The sequence below is a fragment of the Chiloscyllium punctatum genome, chromosome 15 (genome assembly GCF_047496795.1).
Source record: "Chiloscyllium punctatum isolate Juve2018m chromosome 15, sChiPun1.3, whole genome shotgun sequence".
In the NCBI taxonomy this organism is placed as follows: domain Eukaryota; kingdom Metazoa; phylum Chordata; class Chondrichthyes; order Orectolobiformes; family Hemiscylliidae; genus Chiloscyllium; species Chiloscyllium punctatum.
Window position 1 is genome coordinate 22,459,263 of NC_092753.1, and position 22,913 is coordinate 22,482,175.

General features: G+C 44.0%; 1 pseudogene; it reads right to left on the minus strand.

Annotated features, from left to right (window-relative positions):
- Positions 1-12,287, minus strand: part of LOC140486117 (NACHT, LRR and PYD domains-containing protein 3-like) — a 36,931-nt pseudogene extending 24,644 nt beyond the window's left edge.
- Between the last annotated feature and the right edge of the window lie 10,626 nt (positions 12,288-22,913).

Genomic DNA, 22,913 nt, shown 5'->3' on the forward strand with positions numbered 1-22,913 from the left:
TATCCATGATACAAATATCTCAGCAAGGAGTCTAGCAATCACCTCCCTTGATTCCCACAAAGAAAGTTGCATCGCTTGTCAAGAGGAAGAAGAAGGCTTATGTTAGGATCGAATGTAAACACTCAGTTAGGGAGCTTGAGAGTCACAAGTTAGCTGGGAAAGACCTAAAAGAGAGCTAAGTTGAGCGAGGAGGGAACATGAGAAGTTGTTGACAGATAGGATCAGGGAAAACAGTAAAGCTTTCCATAGGTATATAAGGGATAAAAGAATGACCAGAGTAAGATAAGGATCAAACAAGGACAGTAGTGGGAAGTTGTGCGTGGAGTCAGAGGATATAGGGAAGCGTTAAATGAACATTTCTCATCAGTATTCACACTGCATCAAGACAATGTTGTTGAGGAGAATACTGAGAAATAGGCTGTGAGACTAGATGGGATTGAGGTTCACAAGGAGAAGGTGTTAGAAATTCTGGAAAGTGTGAAAATAGTTAAATCTCCTGGGCTGGATGGAATTTATCCTAGGATTCTCTGGGAACCCGAGTCTTTGACTTTGATCTTTATGTCATCGTTGTTGGCTGGAATATTGCCAGAAGACTGGAGGATAGCAAATGTTGTTCCCTTGTTCAAGAAGGGGAGTAGAGACAACCCTGGTAATTATAGACCAGTGAGCCTTACTTTAGCTGTGGGTTAAGTGTTGGTAAAGGTCACAAGAAATTGGATTTATAATCATCTCGAATAGGTTAGGTTTTGCACCTTCTCTAGTAGGTACATTCACATACTAAATAAGAAAATGTTCTTGTACACACTTAACAAACTCCTCTCCCTTAACACTATGGCAGTCCAAGTCTATGTTTGGAAAATTAAAATCTCCTACCATTACCACCCTATTTTCTTTTTTACAAATGACTGAAATTTCCTTTCAAATTTGCTTCTCAATTTCCCACTAACTACTTGGGGGTTCTATAGTACAATTCCAATAAACTGATCATCCCTTTCTTATTTCCCAGTTCCACCCAAATAACTTCACTGGACTTGCTCCCAGGAATACCCTCCCCAAATACAGCCATAAGGTTAACCCTGAGCAAAACTGCCTCTCCTCCTCCTGTCTTGCCCCTTTTCAATCCTTCCTATGGCTTCTTTTCCCTGGTACAATGAGCTGCCAGTCCTGTCCATCCCTGAGCCACATCTCTTTAATTGCTATGATATCCCAGTTCCATATTCACAATCATGCTCTGAGTTTATCTGCCTTACCCCTAGGCCTCTCGCATTGAAATAAATGCAATTTAATTTACCAGTCCTACCTCGTTCTCTGCCTTACTCTTGCCTGTCTTGACTGTTTGACTTCCTCCTTTTCTCAAGTGCACCAGCCTCAGACGTATCTCTTTTCTTACTGTCTCTTTGGGTCTGTGTGGCCCCTTACTAGTTTAAATCCTCCCAAGTAGCTCGGGCAAATCTCCCCACCAGTTTATTCATTCCCTTCCAACCTGTCTTTGTAAATAGGTCACTTCCACCCCAGAAGAGATTCCAATTAATCAAAAATGTGAATCCTTCTCCCCTGCAATAGCTCCTCAGCCACACATTCATCTGTTCCATCCTCATATTCCGACCTTCACTAGCACATGGCACTGGGAGTAAACCAGATATTCCTACCTTTTTAATGTCTTGCCTAATTTCCTGTATTATCTCATCTGAATTTGGTACTTTTCTCACCCTATGTTGTTGCCTCCAATGCGTACAAGACCTGCCTGCTTGTCATTCTCCACTTTGAGAATATTCTGCACCTTCTCAAAGACACCCTTTGCCAGCCATTGAAACATCTGTCTGTGCCTCCGACTAGAGAGTGCCCTATAACAATCGATTGCTTGGAACCTGAGATACCCCTCATTATATTAGAGCCTGTCCTTGTACCAGAAACTTAGCTGTCAGTGCACACTCCCCTGAGAATCCATCACCCTCTACATCTTCCAAAAAAACATGCTTGTTTGAGATGGGCAGAGCCACAGGAGACTCCTGCACTACCTGCCTACCTCTACTACCTTTCTCAGAGCTGAAAATGTGTTGCTGGAAAAGCGCAGCAAAAACAAATTTTCAGCTCTGATCTCCAGCATCTGCAGTCCTCACTTTCTCCTACCTTTCTCAGAGGTCAACTATCTACCTGACTGTATCTGAAGTTTCTCCAGCTTCCTGAAACTGCCATCCATCACCCCCCCCCCTGTCCAACTCCTGTAACTTCCTCAGTACTTCTCACTGCTGCTGCAAAGGATCCGTGTCATCCAATAGGATTTGCAACCAAACATACTTCCTCAATTATGATCACCAGAAACATTGGCGTTCTCCCTCTCTGCACCTTAACAATCTACAGACCCAGAAAATCGAATAGTTCTAAAAACATTTCTCTAGGATAACTTAGTGCCGATGTTTTATATTTTTAATAAAAGTCAGTTCACTAAAATCTCGGTGCTTCATTACTGATGTCTTTTAGGAATAAGGACTAACATTGTCTTCATGTAAAATAATCATACCTCTTGAAGAATGTAGAAAAGCAACTGAACACAATGAATATTCTACTTGGAAATTGTTTAAGAATTTCATGAACATCTCCCTGTTCCCAGCTGCCAGAGAAAGTGGTGGAGGCTGGTACAATTACAACATTTAAAAGGCATCTGGAAGGATATATGAATAAGAACGGTTTAGAGGGATATAGACCAAATGCTGGCAAATGGGACTTGATTAATTTAGGATACCTGGTTAGCATGGACGAGTTGAACTGACGTGTCTGTCTTCATGCTCTTTGGCTCCATGACTCTCTGACTCTCAAAGTGAGTTTAAATTAGCTTGTACGTGAGTTTGTAGCAATAAGTTCAGAAGGAAAGGAAATCGGCTGGAAATAGGAGGTTAACATTTTAGTTTAGTACAGAAGTTTTAGAAACCAAAGCTATGGAATAGACAACGTGCTTGTTGTACAATGATTTATACTGAAGAATTCAGTGCAGGATGTCTGGTGAATAAGACAAATAAACAGTTTCCACAATAGTGGCCCAAATGTATAGCACATTCCAATAGGAATAAATCACTGAGAAAGGATTCAGAGAATCAGGGAAAGAAATAGCAAAGGTTTTCTCATTGGAGTGAAGAAGGATGAGAAGTGACTTGATAGCGATGTACAAGATGATGAGGCGTAGATAGAGTGGATAGTCAGAGACTTTTTCCCAGGGCAGAAATGGTTATCAAGAGGGGGTGTAATTATAAGGTTTAGGAGAGATGTTTAGGGGAGATGTCAGAGGTAGGTTCTTTACACAGAGAGTGGTGGGTGCACAGAATGCACTGCCAGCAGTGGTAGGACAGGCTTATACATTAGGGACATTTAAGTGACATTTATCTCTTGGATAGGCACAAAGATAGTAAAATGTAGCATGTGTAAGTTAATTTGATCTTAGGGGAGGATGAAAGATTGGCACAACACTGAAGGCTGAAAGGCCTGTACTGTGCTGTATTCAGCTCGGTTCTATATTCAGTTTTTCACTTTCCATTTCACTGTGCCAACAGTCTGGATGATGCAGGGTTGGAGAACTGCTAAAGTCCTGTTATTGCTTTTTTAAAAAATAGACATTTTTATTGAAAATTTAACATGTTTTTACAAACTTACAAATAAAAAAAACACAAGTACAAACACTAATACACAATTAAATCTTAAATAAATAATAGCCAAAGCCTGTCAACCAAAAAGAAGAGATACAGAGAAAAAAACGAGAAAGACAAAACTCAACTAACTACTAATCTTACCTACAACAAGCCAGAGTGTATGATCAAATATCTTACATTACTCAAGAGAAAAAGAAAGGATAACATAGTAATTAAGTAGTGAAGTACATGCTCGGAATGAGTTAACATCAAATCGTAATAAAACCCGTATTCATGCGGGATTCCTCCCCCAAGGGGCCCCCGGAACAGCCAAAACCGCTACCTCAACGAGGTGAAAGCCCTTGACAATATGGCCGAAATATCTTATCTGTGTAATTCAAAAAGGGCTGCCATATTTTATAGAATAATTCAGTTTTTTGGTGCACCATATTTGTAAGGAAGTCAAGAGGAACACATTTCATGGTTAATCTGTGCCAATTCGGAAGTCCTGGAGGGCCCTCGGCCACCCAGCTGACTAAGATATTTTTCCTTGCACAAAAGGAGAGAATGGAAAATAATTTCCTCCCATGCACATCCAGAGAAGGTAAACTCGAGAAGCCCAGGAGAAGAGATATTGGATCTACTCTAATTTCCATTCCCAAGATTTCTGTCAAGGCATTTGCTACTTTGGTCCAGTATTTGTGGATCTTATGGCATGTCCATAGCAGTGTGTAAGAGTGCCCACCTCTGTTTTGCATTTGGGACACATTGGAGATGCTCCTGCCAATTGTTCCGGTGCTATATGAGTCCTATGGAGTATCTTTAACTGAATGGCCTGGGTTCTGTTACAAATGGAGATTCTTCTGGCATTTTCCCAGATGTCATCCCACATTCCTGTAGAAATTTCCAGCCCCAATTCCTGATCCCATGTTCTAAGCAGATGGTCCATGTCTTCCGACACTTCATTATGTAATAAGTGATAAAGAGTGCTGACCAAGGATACACCCATTGGCCACAACACTCTATGTTCTCTATCTGATTTATGAAGGCTATCTAATAGCGTAGTCTTCTTCTGTATGTAATCTCAAATTTGGAAGTATCGAAAGAGGTCTCCATTAGGTAATCCAAATTTCTGATGCAGCTGCTCAAAAGACATCAGGGCCCCCTTCTCAAACAGATCCCCTAAATAGATTAGATTAGATTACTTACAGTGTGGAAACAGGCCCTTCGGCCCAACAAGTCCACACCGCCCCGCCGAAGCGTAACCCACCCATACCCCTACATCTACATTTACCCCTTACCTAACACTATGGGCAATTTAGCATGGCCAATTCACCTGACCTGCACATCTTTGTGACTGTGGGAGGAAACCGGAGCACCCAGAGGAAACCCACGCAGACACGGGGAGAACGTGCAAACTCCACACAGTCAGTCGCCTGAGGCGGGAATTGAACCCGGGTCTCAGGCGCTGTGAGGCAGCAGGAAATATCCCTGGACCTCCAGGATTTGAATGTGGCATTTGTGAGCCCTGGTTGAAAACACCATACCCCATACCCCTACAATGGGAGTACAGGGGGATGTTTTATGTGAATTACCCTCGTTTTGCCGCATTATATTCCAGGCTTTAATTGTGTTTAATACTATGGGGTTTTCTACAGTGGTCCATAATGATTTTCATCTTATCTAAAAATAAGATGTTAATAAGAGGACACTTTACTTGAGGAGCCCAGATGTCCAGCCAGATTGATTGCGGGTCAGGCGAGAACCAATTGCTATGTAGCTTAATAGGGAACTCAGCTGACACTTCCTAAAGTATGGAAAATCCAGCCCTCCCCTTGCCTGTGGAAGCTGTAGCTTCCTTAACTTAATGAGGGAAAATCTATGATTCCAGATGAAAGAACCAAGCCAACCACATAATTTGCACAGTGCTGGCCTCGGCAGCATCACTGGGAGCATTCTCATATGGTATAAGAGACGGGGCAAGACATTCATTTTAATTAGAGCTATTCTTCCTAGCCAGGAAATTGGAAGATTCCCCGCAGCGTTGAAGGTCCTGCCTTATCCTTTCCAGTAGATGCCCAAAATTGACCTTGTACAGCTGACCAAATACTGGGGTGATAAAAATACCTAAATATAAAAAACCCTCCAGAGACCACAGAAAGGGAAAGTGAGATCCGTCCAATAAGTGGGACATACTAGCGAGGCCACCCTACGGCATGGCCTCTGATTTTGAGAAATTAATTTTGTAACCTGAGAATGCACTAAATATATTAATATTTTGGATCAGAGGATTACTAAGAAAAAGAGAACATCATCTGCATAAAGGATAATTTTATGTTTACTTGTACCAATCCTCGGGGCCGTTATATTAGAGTCAACCCGTATAGCTTCCGCTAGTGGCTCAATTATTAGCGTGAATAGCAACAGTGAGAGAGGACATCCCTGACAGCAGCCACTACCCACACTGAAGCTATCTGAGTCTAAACCATTAGTGATCACAACTGCTTTGGGATCATTGTACAATGTTGAGACCCATTTAGCAAATACCTTCCCAACGCCAAACCTTTCCAATGTATAGAACAGGTATGACCATTCTACCCTGTTGAATGCCTACTCCACATCCGAGACTACTATTCCCAGTACTTTTTCCTGATGACAGACTTGAATCACATTCAAAACCCTTCTAATATTATTAGATGATATACAGCCCTTGATAAACCCCGTCTGAGCCTCCTTTATGATGTGTGGCAATACCCTCTCCAGCCTCAATGCTAATGTTTTAGAAAGAATTTTAAAATCTACTTTTAGCAAGGATGTCAGTCTATATGATGTGCAATCTTCTGGGTCCTTTCCTTTTTTGAGAATAACGGAGATATTTGCCTCTTTCAGCGAAGGCGGGAGGGCAGCCCTGACCGTATGAGTAGTTGTACATGTCCATGCGTGAACCAGCTAATACTCCTGGAAACTCTTAGCAAACTTCAACCTGAAGTCAATCTGGGCCAGGTGCCTTACCGCTCTGAAGTTGCCTGATTGCGTCAAGTATTTCCTGGGTTGTTAGGGGAGCATTCAGGATCGACACCTGTTCTGGAGTTAAGTCCGGAAAAAGGACTGCATCCTCCTGGCTCTATCTTCACAATCCTGTGATTTATACAAATCAGAATAAAACTTTCTGAAGAATGTGTTGATCCTTTTATGATCGTGAGTCAGAGTACCAGTACTTTCCCTAACGGATGTGATAGCTTGAGGGGCCTTTTTATTCCCTCGCGAGAAATGCTAAGTATCTACCAGGTTCATCGCCAAATTCATATAATCTTTGCTTTGCAAATAATATTTCCCTCTTTGCCATTTGGGTAAGTGCGGTATTCAGGGCTGTCCTAAGGGCCGTAATCCTTTGTAATTTAGCAATAATCTGTCAATGTATGCTGTTTCAGCTGCTTTTAAACGAGCCTCAAGTAGACGCTGTTGTACTCCCTTTCGATTTTTCTGGGTCACCAAGTATGAAATGATCAGACCTCGCACATAAACTTTAATGGTCTCCCACATCATTGATGGGTTACGAGCCGTACCTGAATTAATTTGCAAAAAAAGTTTTAAATTCTTGAGAAAAGTATTTTACAAATTTACTATCCTTCATTAAGAAGGAATCCATAAGCCAATGTCAGGGGGATGCCTCATTGTTCCTAGACTTGATTTCCATATACACAGCATCATGATCAGAAATTATTATAACACCTATTTTTCAGGATGATATGGAATTCAAAAAGGTCAAGGGGGCAAAAAACATATCAATTCTAGTGTGACATTTATGTGGATTAGAGTAAAAAGAGAAATCTCTGCCTTGTGGGTGAAGGCACCTCCACACACCTACTAATCCTAATTCTTTATTCAAATCCACCAATTGTCTGGATCTGGGGGATACACCCGCAGTACTCTTGGGTATCCTGTCTATCTCCAGGTCCATAATACAATTAAAGTCTTCCCCTAAAATTGTATGACGAGCCCAGAGAGCCGTCGGTTCAGGGGACAATACAGATTTAAAATCTCATATTCCTCTCCATTTATAAGGGCTTTAACCAATATATATCGTCCAGATTCATCTTTTATCTGACTTGGGATTTTGAAAGGGAGATTCTTCTTAATAAGAATGATTACTTCCCTACTTTTTGAGCTGAAAGAAGAAAAGAAGGCCTGATCAAATCCACCCTGTTGTAATTTCAAATGTTCTTTATCTAGTAAATGTGTCTCCTGTGGGAGAGCGATATCACTCCTTTCGTTTTTGAGATTAGATAGCATTTTCTTCCTTTTGACTGGCGAATTACTCCCTTTGACATTTGAGGTGCACCATTTAATCGAATGACTAACCATAATCGTCCAGGCAAGTCCGAGACCTCCCAGAAGGAGAAACCCCATCCAAAACACTCCTAGCATAGACCATCGAAAATTCACAAAAATAGAGATTCTTTAATCCACTCTAATTTAATAAAACACAATTTCTAAATTGAAAAAATATAAAACATATTTAAACGGAGACTTGCCCCCTTGTTTCCAGGGGGCATCACTTCCTTTCCGAAAACCCATCATATCCTCTCCCAACCAGTGCCCCACCCTCGACGCAGGCATCCCATAATAAAATAAAGAAAATTCAAGTGTGCTGTAAAGCTAAAGTTAACAGTGAGTACCCTACCCACTCCTACCCACACCAACACCTAGCAATATATTTGGCAATGTTAATACCACGTATAAACATATAAAACAATAAAATTACAGTCTTAGCAGATAATAATTAAATATAGTAACACAAAATAATAGCGGGAAACAACCCCGCTCTAAAAGAAAGAGATAAGGTAAGACAAGACAGGCACCCCCCCTCACCTGAATCAACTAGACCACCCGGCCTATATATATAAAACAAAAAGGAAAATCACAAAGTGGAAAACAAATAAGCTCCCTCCCTACCCCCTGGAGATAATATTAAGCAATATAGGTAATAAGAGAAAAAAAAGGGTAAACCGGGGAACAGGGGGTTGGGGGTGGGGGAGTGAGCAGAACAACTTCATTCACTACATGAATTAACTCTTACAATTTATTTGAGAGAGTCCAAATATTCCTTGGCCTTCTCCGGCGATCCGAAGTTATAGATGGACCCTTCGTGGTTAAACATGGCATTGCTGGGTAGCGCAGGGATTATTGAATGTTTAAATCCCTTTGATGCTTCTTCGTTTCATCAAACACCCTCCTCTTATGGTCCAAAGCTCTGGAAAATCCTGAAACAGCATAATCTTGGATCCTTTTTAAGTCATGGCTTGGGGATCTTTCCCGAGATTTCTGGAGGCTTCCAGGAGCGTTTGCTTCTCTCTATAGCACTGCAGCCAGAACAGGACCGGGCAGGGGCGCTGGTCCGACCCGGGCCTGCATATTGCAACCCGGTGGGCCCATTCTACCCTTACCTGGCCTGATCCAGCCTCCAACTTCAACATCCGAGGAAGCCACTGCTCCAGAAATACTGCAAGCTGGCCTTCCTCTTCCCGTTCGGGAAGGCCGAGCAAACGAATATTTTTTCGACGACCTCGATTCTCAAGGTTGATGATGTGATCTTCTAAGGGCCGGACTCGCTGTTCGACCCACGGCCAATTCTGCAGTAGCCTTGCAGGTCGTGGCCTTTAGCTCTGCCCCTCCGACTCGATGTTCGATTTTTTCTATGTCTCGGTCGTGCTTTTGCAGCGCGACAGACAACAATTCTGACCTGCTCCTGGACTCTTCAATAAAGGCATTGATCTTCTCTTCAAGTTTGGCAATCACTGCAACAAGGCTCACCACCGTAGGTAAGTCCCCTGGGGTAGCTGCAGACACCTCTGCTGCAGCTGGGGAGGGTGGGGGAGGGGTTCCTGTGTGTTGCAAGCTGCGGGCATTCTTTCCCTTAGTCATTTTAACAGAGCATCAAACTACTCAAGGTTGGTTCAAAATAACTAACTGTATTGAATAAAAGTTATTTTAAATGATTTGGCAGGTGTGGTGGAGGCGGGCAGCCCACTTTGCCTGAGTCTTGGGCAGAGCACGACAGACTCAGACTTGCTGGGTCGCCGCCATCTTGGATCTCGTCCTCTTATTGCTATGAAGGCAGAGCCAGAAACCAGAGTAAACACAAACCAAAAAGTAAATACATGGTGTTATTTTTGGTCAGAAACTGATATATAATAGTTTGAAATGTGTATTATTGATCAGGTCGAGTGACTATGTGTTTCCTCACTGTGTGTAATTTTCTTCAGAAGGTATCCATGGTGGCTGATGAGGGTAACAAGAATCTGAATGGATATTGGCAAATTCATTTACAAGAACATAAGACATAGGAGTGGAAGTAAGGCCATTCAGCCCATCAAGTCCACTCCGCCATTCAATCATGGCTGATGGGCATTTTAACGCCACTTACCTGCACTCTCCCCGTATCCCTTAATTCCTTGCGAGATTAAGAATTTATCAATCTCTGCCTTGAAGACATTTAACGTCCTGGCCTCCACTGCGAGACACCACATGCAGACTACTTAGAATACTAAAATATCCCAGGATCCAAATGAGGGTGTCTGGGCTGGTGCAACCGAAACTATTTAATGCTATCAATGGCGTAAAGCCAAAAACAATAATATAATGTTAAATATGTCAATCAGGATTGGCCAAATCTATGTGTTATGTGGAGAAAGAACAAAAATCTGTTAAGGTTTCAGGTCTGTAATGTTTTGTAAGAAGTGAGAATAGTTGGGAAACATAATAGATTTTGATCAAATGAAAGCGGTAGCTAAGATAAGAATAATTAACAAAACAGAAGGTCTGCTCAGAGGGGAGGGAAGATCAAATGACAGATTGTTCAATGGGGCCAGATCAAAGGATTAGATAAGAGACAGTGAAACTCTGGGTCTGGAGGTGATATGATGGCAGAACTGAAAATATGTTGCTGGAAAAGCGCAGCAGGTCATGCAGCATTCAAGGAACAGGAGAATCGACGTTTCGGGCATAAGCCCTTCTTGAAGCCAACTTGAGCAATGCATAAACTCAAAAGCTAAATTTTAAAAAATATGAAAGATGTATTATACAACCAATTAAAAAAGTGTATTCGAGTATGTGATCTGAAATTGTTGAATTTAAAAAAAGGAAGTTTGCAAAACGCCCTCTTAATTTCTCTGTCTTTCCTTTTGGTGCATCCAATCTATCACTAACATCTAATTTGGCTGTTTTTATTTGCTGTTCTCCCTTTTTGTATTTACTTAATTTTTTTTTCCATTGCCAAGTTTACCCATTGCTCCTGAAAGCCACGAACCTGCAGAATTATCATCTTTCTGCAATGACATCATCAAACAGCGCCAGAGAATCTTTCACAAACAATTTCTGACTTTTCTACTTTCCTCATTTACGTAAGTTGGATGCAAAATTGCCTCAATGGCAAGACAAATGGTTCACACAGTTCATGAATGTTTTGCAAGAGGAAGGCAATTTTTATTGGGGTCATGCAGCATTGAGGTGAGCGTACCATGCAGTTCCTGAACTTATATGCATGACTTTCATTCAGGGGGCATGATTAAGAAGCCTTCACCTTGACATGGAAAATATCCAGGTGTTTGCTAGTTGTCAATCCTATTCTATATCAATGGAATTTACATATGCTCTGCAATGTAGCAGACAAAATTTAAGCTTGAGATGAATGATCAAATGTATCTCGGAATGACGATTAAATCTGGAAAAAACCATAGAAATGGCATGAGGGGCACAGGACAAAGAAATATTAGTGCACAGATTGGTGAAGGGAATTGGGCAGGTAAGTGGACAGGAAGAAAATGAATAATTTCTTCGGGAGCTGAGACACAGAGGATCAGAAGATGAGAGTTTATATTTGAACCATATGTACACCAGTTAGACTGAGGTTGGAGACTCTGTAGATGACTTCATTGACTGCACTATAGGAAGAAATCCATGGAATTCATGAGGATATTTTTCAGCAATTTGTTGAGGATTGGACAATAAATTGGGCTTGGATGTTTTTTGAATCGTGTCAGTTGTACAGATGAGGGTGATTAGAGATGTTTAAGGTGTATGTAAGATGAGAGCACCAAGTAGAGATAGCAGATATATTTTGTTTAGCAGTGTGGTGAACAAGTGCTTATGGAATTAGGGAGGGACTGAGGAGTTGATATATATGGAGGACAGTGCCTGAAAAACTGGCAGAAGCAGAAACCTGCATCGTTTTAAACTGATCTGTATGTGAGGTATCATAATGTTAAGGTTTATGAACCAAGAGCTGGAATGCATGATGATGTCTGGGAGCAGTCAATGGTCCAAATTACCACATCCTGTCTTCCAATTATTTCTATGTTTTCATCATTCCAACAGAGATATCATTTATGATCTGCAAATCCAAAACATTGACAGACATTTCTCACATTGATTGGATCTGTTGCCAAAATAACAGGATCTCTTGAAAGTTTTCGGATGTTGAGGCAATTCAGATTAAGAGTGATTTTGTTCACTTGCCTGATGTTCCTGGCCATTGAAATGTCCCTCGTACGTTAACACCAAGCTGACACCTATCACTGCTTCTTCAATTGCCTGTTCCAATCTCTCCCGGGAGAATGTCGTCACCTTATAAAGGTCGCAATCGTTGAAGTTTTCAAGGCACTGGGAGACAGGATCTGTGAGTATAAAGTGTATAAATATTTTCAATGTATCCTACAAGTTACAGTCTTTAATTTATTGGTATAATTTTCATTTAACCAACCCATCAAATTCACTTAGTTTTCATGGAACAAAAAATGTTGAAGTAGTCTCATGGGCACGAATGAGTATGACACCTTTACACTGTCTTGCAGAGTTAAAGTCATTCTTCTTCCATCAAGTTAAAGGTAAGGTTCATTTCAGAAAATGTGTTGATCATTGTAAACTGTGTTATCACTGACGACAACTTTGAAGAAACAAAACTTTGGAATTTCCTGCGACTTCTCTTGGTGAAAGGACCTTTATTTAATGATTCACTTGCATTAACCACAGAAATCCTTCATAACATCGTGTGACATGCAATGCATGCCATGGTCAATCTTGGCACAAAGTTGGCAAGGAAAGTATGGGTGGCATCATTTCTATGCCCTCAAAGAGACTTAAAGTTCACACAGACATAAACAAATCAAATAAGTAAGTATACCAGTTAGAAACATCTAAAAAGACCCTTATGTTACACAAGCAGTTAAACTTTTTGAAAAGCTGCTAGACAGCACAGACAAGAGAAGTCTATGTGAGATATTGAGAATGCATCTGAATGTCATTTGATTCCTCAACAGCGGTTATCATCCACAATGATGCCCAAATGGATGATTTGCTCAGTTTTGTTCTGCTTATGTTCTCATTTACCCATTCTTTCGAAGGATGAGCTTTTAATTAGTAATAAGCAAAAAGATCCATTTACAACCAACGTGAATGTCCCCTTATGTGTGATGCCATTACAAGTCTCTCAGAATCACACTTTCAGCCCATAGGATCCATACTGTCTCTGTAGATGCACAATTAAATTAGTCACATTCCCTTGGCTGGACTGTCTTCTTTACAAACCACTGTATAATTGCCATGTTGGCTCAGTGGTTAGCACTGCTGTCCCACAGTGTGAGGGACCTGGGTCCAGTTCTCACCTGGGCAGCTGTCTGTGTGGAGTTTGCACACTCTCCCTGTGGGTGTGCTCTGATTCCCTCCCATATTTTAGTCAGGGGTAAATGCCTGGGTGGGTCCCTCTTTGGAGGGTTGTTGTGGACTTTTTCCACACTGTAAGGAATCTAATTCCCTTTTGAATGTGCCAACTGAATCTGTTTACCCCGTACTCTCAGGAAGTGCATTCCACTTTGATGGGAGAATTTTTAAAAAATATTTTCTGATGTCACTTTCTTGGCTGTTTTTACCTCTGATTTCAATCGTATTCTCAATCCTCTCAGGAGTATGAACAATTCCACCCGGTTTTCTCAGGGTGCACTCTCATGTTTGTGAATAGCCAAATTAGATCTCCTGTCAACCTTCCCTTTTCCAAAGAAATCAGGCCTAATTTCTCCACTCTCCCTCAACAATGGAATTGTACACCATGAAGCTAGTCTTGTGACTATTTTCTGCACCTTCTTCAAAGTCTTTATATCACACCTGAATCGCCCTGTCCAGAACAGGGCAGAATACTTCAAATGCTTCCGAACTAATATGAATTTGCTTCATTTTTATTCAAAGGAGAATGCCAAACATGGTAGGAGGAAAACGAAGATGACTAATTCTGTCAAACAAATCTTCAATAGCTAAAACCACTTCAGGAAATTCTAGTCTTTGAAATGTCTAATATTTCACACTCTCTATATGACAGGATACTTATAACAAGACGAATTGTTTCTCTAACCAATTGAAATAACTGCTCGGAGGTCGATACCCCATCACCGAGTGACTCCTTATCTACACTTGCACTGTATCTGGACTCTGAGCATCTAGCTCAGAACCAGTCCCTGTAGTGTGGAGATTCTCTGACCGAACATGTGAAAAAGAAAAAGAAAATGAGGAGATTCTCTGAATCACCTGATTTTTTTTTCCTTTTTCACATGTTCATCCATTTTCTCCTCGCCTCTTCTGATTCCCTTGCTTTCATGTCTGTTTCTCACAATGTGACTCTTGTCTTCTCATTCTTTCTTGGTCGATATTTCCTTTGCTTTTTACCTCTAAATCTCTGTCACTCCTTGAAATAACTCCACAGAGACCGGTATCCTGTCTCTCCTGCTTATATTTGTCAGCCAGGGCTCCCTGATTGGCCCAGGTTAACAGCCACAATCAGGGATCTCTTACTCAACGAGATCCATTTGGCCCTCGTTCCAATTACCATATCCCTCCGCCCACCTCACCCAACTCCTGCCCTTTCTCTTGTTGCTTACCTGGAATATTTTCACTTTTCCTGATAAACAGCTTATGCCCAAAATGTCGACGCTCCTGCTCCTCAGATGCTGCTTGACCTGCTGTGTTTTTCCAGTGCCACACTTTTGACTCTGATCTCCAGCATCTGCAGTCCTCACACTCCCTTATATTTTCATCTCAGTTCCCTTTCCTCCAACTCTGACACACACCGTGGTGGCATGTACCAGACCGTAGCCCACCTCTTACACCCAGACAATATCGGGAGAGTTTCCTCCGCTTCTTTCGAGGTAACATTATCGAAACTACATCCATCTCAGACTCTAAGGTTTCCTTGACACGAGAGAGGGGGGGAATAATCCATGGTTTCTGACAGTTCTTTCTGGCTGTTCTGAGGGCCAGGTATGCTTTGCTCCTGTCCCATTTGCGAGATAGCACTTTATCGTGGTGCACACGTTAGCTCAGGACTGCCTCGCCTGCCTGAACTTTGAATGTCATGGGTCCAAACCTCACCTCGTACCTACGCAGGGCTTTTTTAAATTGAATCCCAGCAGTGTGGAAGCAGGCCCAATGCGTCCACACCGACCCTCCGAAGAGTCACCCACCAAGACCCATTCCTCTACATTTACCCGTGATGTACCTACCCTCCACATCCCTGAACACTCTGGGCCATTTAGCATGATCAATTCACCTAACCTGCACATCCTTGGATTGTGGGAGGAAGCCAGAGCACCCAAAGGAAACCCACACAGACACTGGGAGAATCTGAAAACTCCATAAAGTCGCCCATGATTGGAATCGAACCTGGGTCCCTGGTGCTGTGAGGCAGCAGTGCTAACCACTAAGCCAACATTTCTGTGGTTTTGACACCAAACTTTGTCCCCTGAAGTAAACTGTCTCTCTCACTTAGAGGAGGCAAGTGGCATTCCTGCTGCCTTTTCACCCTCCCCATCAGATCTGGAAATATCAGGTTTAATCTGATGTGGAATCTTCTCCCCATCGCTGGAGTGATCCCTGCAGTTCGTGAAGGGTGCTCCTATAATCAAACAGGAACTGTAGCATTTTGGTAGCGAATTATGGTAGGCTGTTTCTTTGAGCTTGCCTTCAATGTTTGGACTGCTCTTTCCACCTGACCATTGGATGATGGATGCTATGAAGCTGTCTGAACATGCTGAATCTCATTTGAAAGGTAAATCAGGGCAGGACTTATACACTTAATGGTAAGGTCCTGGGGAGTGTTGTTGAACAAGCAGACCTTGGAGTGCAGGTTCATTGTTCCTTGAATGTGGAGTCTCAGGTAGATAGGATAATGCAGAAAGCGTTTGGTATGCTTTCCTTTATTGGTGAGTACATTGAGTATAGGGGTTGGGAGGGCATGTTGCAGCTGTACAGGACATTGAATAGGTCATTTTTGGGTTACTGTGTGTAATTCTGGTCTCCCTCCGATAGGAGGGATGTTATAAAACTTGAAAGGGTTCAGAAAAGATTTACAAGGATGGTGCCAGGGTTGGAGGACTTGAGCAATAGGGAGAGGCTGAACAGGCTGGGGCTGTTTTCACTGGAGCATCGCAGGCTGAGAAGTGACCTCATAGAGGTTTACAAAATAATGAGGGGCATGGATAGGATAAATAGACAAAGTCTTTTCCCTGGGGTCGAGGAGTCCAGAACTTCAGGGCATAGTTGAGGGTGAGAGGGGAAAGATATAAAAGAGACCTAAGGGGCAACTTTTTCACACAGAGTGTGGTGCGTATATGAGGGTGCTGCCAGAGGAAGTGGTGGAGGCTGGTACAATTACAACATTTAAAAGGCATCTGGATGGGTATATGGATAGGAAGGGTTTCGAATGAAATGGGCCAAGTGCTGGCAAATAAGACTCGATTAATTTAGAATATCTGGTTGGCATGGATGAGTTGGACTCAAAGGTCTGGTTCTGAACTGTACACCTCTATTGCTCTATGACTTTAGGAAATGCATGTCAGCATGGTGGCTCAGTGGTTAGCACTGCTGCCTCACATCACCAGGGACTTGGGTTTGATTCGAGCCTCGGGTGACTGTCTGTGTGGAGTTTGCACATTCTCCTCGTGTCTGCGTGGGTTTCCTCCGGGTGCTTTGGTTTCCTCCCACAATCCAAAGATGTGCAGGTTAAGTGAATTGGGCATGGTAAATTGCCCACAGTGTATAGAGACTATGTAGGTTAGGTGCATTAGTCAGGGGTAAACATCGGGTAGGGGAATGGGTCTGCGTGGGTTACTCTTTGGAGGGTTGGTGTGGACTTGGGCCAAATGGCCTGTTTCCACACTGTAGGGAATCTATGTATCTGTCGGGTTTCTATGATTCCACTTGAAACCCCTGCTGGTAAATGACGACCCATTGTCTGTGACCAATGCTTCATGTATTGTGAAGATGCAGCCTTTCAGTCATTATCCTTGCGTTTGCGAAATGAACGCTATGTATGTCCAAACAATTTGAGCAAGGACGTTACGCCCATGAAAGGGCCAGCACAGTTGACGTGTAACTACATCCAGAGTTTACCCAGCCATTGCCATGATGGGGGGGGTGGGGGGGAAGCGAGCTGCTGGCAGTAGTTTTTGTCCTTGTTGGCACTCTGGGCACTGCCCCACTAATCCAGCTATGTCAGTACCCAATCCTGGCCACTAAATAACCTCTTGCCAACATCTTTATTCTGTAAACTTCTGAACAGCACTAATGGAGTTCAGCCAGTATCTGGCAGTGACCTTGACTCAGGACTATTACACTTACTCCCCATAATAAAATGTCGTCCTCTATGGTGATCTGGTCTGTCCAGGTCCAGAAAGGTTTCCATTCTGGTTGTGATGGCTCTTTGGGTTCCCCCAGTACCACCAGCTGTTTTAGTTTTGCCAGGATGGGATCTTTCTGTGTTCACAGTTGGATATTGTCAGCAATGACCAGAAGGGTGTCCAGAAAGTTTCAAACCAGAATGGACTCTTACAGGGGAGGCACCACCGGTGGTGTACCTGCCAGTCAGAGGTGGCTCAAGGCATCTGCATTCGCCACTTGACCTCCTGGACAGTGGTCCAACTTGCAATGGTACGCACTGAGAATATGGGCCTACCCTTGAATTCAACTTGAAGCCACAGCCTTGTCTTCTCTAAGTAGCCCGAACAAAGGTTTGTGGTCCATTAGTATTACAAATTTATGTCTGTAACATATTGGTGCAACTTTCTCAAACTAAAGATGATGGCTAAACCTTCTTTCTCCATCTGGACATATTTTGGTTCGGCATCAGCCAAAGCCCAGGAAGCGTACATTATCAGGCACTCCTTTCTGTTGGGCCACTGGTGAATCACACCACCCCACCACAGGGAGGCATCGCATGTCAGCACCACCTCTCACTTGGGATCATAATGGGCCAACACCTCAGATGACAGCAACTGTTTTTTCACTTCATAGAACATAGAACATAGAACACAGAAAAGTACAGCGCAGTACAGGCCCTTCGGCACTTGATGTTGCGCCGACCGAAGCCTACCTAATCTACACTAGCCCAATAACCTCCATATGCTTGTCCAATGCCCGCTTAAATGACCATAAAGAGGGAGAGTCCACCACTGCTCCTGGCAGGGCATTCCATGAACTCACAACCCGCTGAGTATAAGATCTACCCCTAACATCTGTCCTATACCTACCACCCCTTAATTGAAAACTGTGTCCCCTAGTAACAGCTGACTTCATTAGCGGAAAAAGGTTCTCACTGTCAACCCTATCTAAACCCCTAATCATCTTGTACACCTCTATCAAATCTCCCCTAAACCTTCTTTTCTCCAATGAGAAAAGCCCCAAGAGCCTCAGCCTTTCCTCATACGATCTTCCTACCATACCAGGCAACATCCTGGTAAACCTCCTCTGCACTCGTTCCAATGCCTCCACATCCTTCCTATAGTATGGCGACCAAACCTGCACACAATACTCCAGATGAGGCCGCACCAGAGTCTAATACAACTGCAACATGACCTCAGGACTCCGGAACTCAATTCCTCTACCAATAAAGCTCAGTACACCATATGCCTTTTTCACAGCACTATTTACCTGGGTGGCAACTTTCAAAGATCTGTGTACATGGACACCAAGATCCCTCTGCTCATCCACACTACCAAGTAGTCTACCATTAGCCCAGTAATCCATCCTTCACAAAAGGCTACTTCTTAGCTACACGACCCTTGTTCAATAGGAAGTGTAAGATTGCCAATATGGATGCCAGCTTATGTATGAATTTTCTGTAATAATTCACAAACCCAAGGAAAGACCGACATTCCAGTACAGATGTGGGAGCCAGGGTGCCTTTGATCACCCTCCCTTTGTCTTACACAGGGTGTAAGCTGGTTTTGTCAACTCTGATGCTTAAGTAGATCGCTTCGGAAGCCTGGATAACAGATTTTTTCCCCTTCTAAGCTGTAAGCCCACATGTGAGGAACATTTAAGCACTATGTTCAAGTTTTCAGAGTGCTCTTTATTGGTCTTCCTGATGTTTTGCAAATGCTGTTTATCAGTAATTAGCAAGTCTTCCAGAGAAATGGCAACCTGGGATAGAGCTTGTAAAATGTTCTGCCTGGTGCACTGGAAAAGGGCTGATGATACTCCAGATAGCCATCTTGCGTACCGGTAAAAACCCTTATGGGTATTAATTTAAACAAAATTCTGGGACGCCTTATCTCGTCCCAATTGCAGATACACACAGCTCATGTCCAGTTTTGTGAAGGATAACACAATCCACTCCGGTTTTATAATACGAGTCCTCTATGAGAGGGACTGGGCATTTATTCAGCTGCGAGAAATGGTTTACCATTTGCTTAAAATCCCCTCAAAGGCAAACCTAGCCATTGGTCTTCCCAATCAGTACGACCGGTACTGCTCGAATCTGCAAACTGTCCCAGTTTGATGATCCTCTTGCTTTCCAGCCTCCTGACCTCTGCCTCGATTTTTGCCTGGAAGGCAATGGCACTGGGCAGGCCTTGAAGAATCACAGAATTGCTTCCTAGTCAACACGAAAGGTGCCTTGACTCACTTGAGAGTGCCTAGACTTTTCTGAAAAACTTCAGAGTATTTAATTAGGACTTCACTCAGGCAGACATTTTCTAATCAAAAGATGTTGAGCCAATCAGGGTTAATCTTTCTCAGCCTATTCCACCCCATCAAGCATGGGCCCAAGGCCTTTTACTACAATTGGTTGTATCTGCATCAACTGTTTCTCATAGGAGAACAAAACGGAGTCCTACCCTAAATCTGAAATAATTCGGCAGTATACATTCTCAGTCTGGCTGAGGTCTTGCGTGAACTTAAGGGTTGGATTGCAAGATAAATTCCTGAAGAAGGGCAAATGCCCGAAACGTCAATTCTCCTGCTCCTTTGATGCTGCCTGACCTGCTGCGCTTTTCCAGCAACACATTTTTCAGCTCAAATCATGTTAAAGACTGGTCCTGGAGTGACTGCTACAGATGCGTTGGTATTGATCTCCATAAGAACTGGGTGACCGTTCAACCAGATGTTTATTTTGCTTGGTTCTGATTTGAGTGCTGCTCAGCAATGTCACTGTTCCAAACCAGCTGTAGGTGGACATCCCAGGGTGTGCACTGTCTGGATACCAGTCTATGAATTCTCTTACACAATTCAGCCCCACTGCGTCTCCTTTAGGGCCTAGTGTCCTTATACCTGCAGCAACTACAATGGTCTACCAGCCTGGTTCCGAGATAAAATGAAAACCGTTTGGGTGAAGCGCAGCTTTGTTTTTGGGGTTTTGCTGACCTAGAGTCACCTCTGTTCACGATATGTCCCAAGTGAAGCTACACCATGGTCCTGAGTGAGGATACGCAATTGACCTGAGAGAGGCGACACAGTGGTCCTGAGTGAGGCTACACAATGATCCTGGGTGAGGGTACAGAATGATCCTGGGAGCGGCTACACAATGGTCCTGGGTGAGGGTACAGAATGATCCTGGGTGCGGCTACACAATGATCCAGGGTGAGGCTACACAATGGTCCTGGGTGAGGGAACACAATGATCCTGGGTGAGGGTACGCAATGATCCTGGGTGAGGCTACACAATGATCTTGGGTGAGGGTACACAATGGTCCTGGGTGAGGGTACACAATGGTCCTGGGAGAGGGCACACAATGGTCCTGGGTGAGGGTACACAATGATCCTGGGTGAGGCCACACAATGATCCTGGGTGAGGGTACACAATGATCCTGGGTAAGGGTACACAGTTGACCTGGGTGAGGGTACACAATGATCCTGGGTGAGGGTACACAATGGTCCTGGGTGAGTGTACACAATGGTCCTGGGTGAGGCTACACAATGATTCTGGGAGAGGATACACAATGGTCCTGGGTGAGGGTACACAATGATCCTGGGTGAGGCTACACAATGGTCCTGGGTGAGGGTACACAATGGTCCTGGGTGAGGGTACACAATGATCCTGGGAGCGGCTACACAATGGTCCTGGGTGAGGCTACACAATGGTCCTGGGTGAGGCTACACAATGCTCCTGGGTGAGGGTACACAATGATCCTGGGTGAGGGTACACAATGATCCTGGGTGAGTTTACACAATGGTCCTGGGTCAGGGTACACAATGGTCCTGGGTGAGGGTACACAATAATCCTGGGTGAGGCTACACAATGATCCTGGGTGAGGGTACACAATGATCCTTGGTCAGGGTACACAATAATCCTGGGTGAGGCTACACAATAATCCTGGGTGAGGCTACACAATGATCCTGGGTGAGGGTACACAATGATCCTGGGTGAGGGTACACAATGATCCTGGGTCAGGGTACACAATGATCATGGATACGTTTACACAATAATCCTGGGTGAGGCTACACAATGATCCTGGGTGAGGGTACACAATAATCCTGGGTGAGGCTACACAATGGTCATGGATGAGGCTACACAATGCTCCTGGGTGAGGGTACACAATGGTCCTGGGTGAGGGTACACAATGATCCTGGGTGAGTTTACACAATGGTCCTGGGTCAGGGGACACAATGGTCCTGGGTGAGGGTACACAATAATCCTGGGTGAGGTTACACAATGATCCTGGGTGAGGGTACACAGTTGACCTGGGTGAGGGTACACAATGGTCCTGAGTGAGGGTCCACAATTGCCTTCACTTGAGCATTGTCTCTCAAGCTCATTCAGTCTGGTGAGGGGGTCCATTTCCATCCACATTCCCTATAACTCACCTGCTACACAATCGTCATGGATGGGGCTACACAATGCTCCTGGGTGAGGGTACACAATGGTCCTGGGTGAGGGTACACAATGATCCTGGGTGAGTTTACACAATGATCCTGGGTGAGGGTACACAATGACCCTGGGTGAGGGTACGCAATGATCCTGGGTGAGGCTACACAATGATCTTGGGTGAGGGTACACAATGGTCCTGGTTGAGGGTACACAATGGTCCTGGGAGTGGACATACAATGGTCCTGGGTGAGGGTACATGATGATCCTGGGTGAGGCTACACAATGATCCTGGGTGAGGCCACACAATGGTCCTGGGTGAGGTGACACAATTGACCTGGGTGAGGGTACACAATGATCCTGAGTGAGGCTATGCAATGATCCTGGGTGAGGGTACACAATGGTCCTGGGTGAGGGTACACAATGATCCTGAGTGAGGCTACACAATGGTCCTGGGTGAGGCTACACAATGGTCCTGGGTGAGGGTACACAATGATCCTGGGTGAGGCTACACAATGATCCTGGGTGAGGCTACACAATGGTCCTGGGTGAGGGAACACAATGATCCTGGGTGAGGCTACACAATGGTCCTGGGTGAGGCGACACCATGGTCCTGGGTGAGGCGACACAATGATTCTGGGAGAGTGTACACAATGGTCCTGGGTGAGGGTGCACAATGATCCTGGGTGAGGCTACACAATGGTCCTGGGTGAGGGTACACAATGGTCCTGGGTGAGGCTACACAATGATTCTGGGAGAGGATACACAATGGTCCTGGGTGAGGGTACACAATGATCCTGGGTGAGGCTACTGAATGGTCCTGGGTGAGGGTACACCATGGTCCTGGGTGAGGGTACACAATGATCCTGGGTGCGGCTACACAATGGTCCTGGGTGAGGCTACACAATGGTCCTGGTTGAGGGTACACAATGGTCCTGGGCGAGGCTACACAATGATCCTGGGTGAGGCTACACAATGGTCCTGGGTGAGGGTACACAATAATCCTGGGTGAGGCTACGCAATGATCCTGGGTGAGGCCACACAATGGTCCTGGGTGAGGGTACACAATTGACCTGGGTCAGGGTACACAATGATCCTGAGTGAGGCTATGCAATGATCCTGGGTGAGTGTACATAATTATCCTGGTTGCGGCTACACAATGGTCCTGGG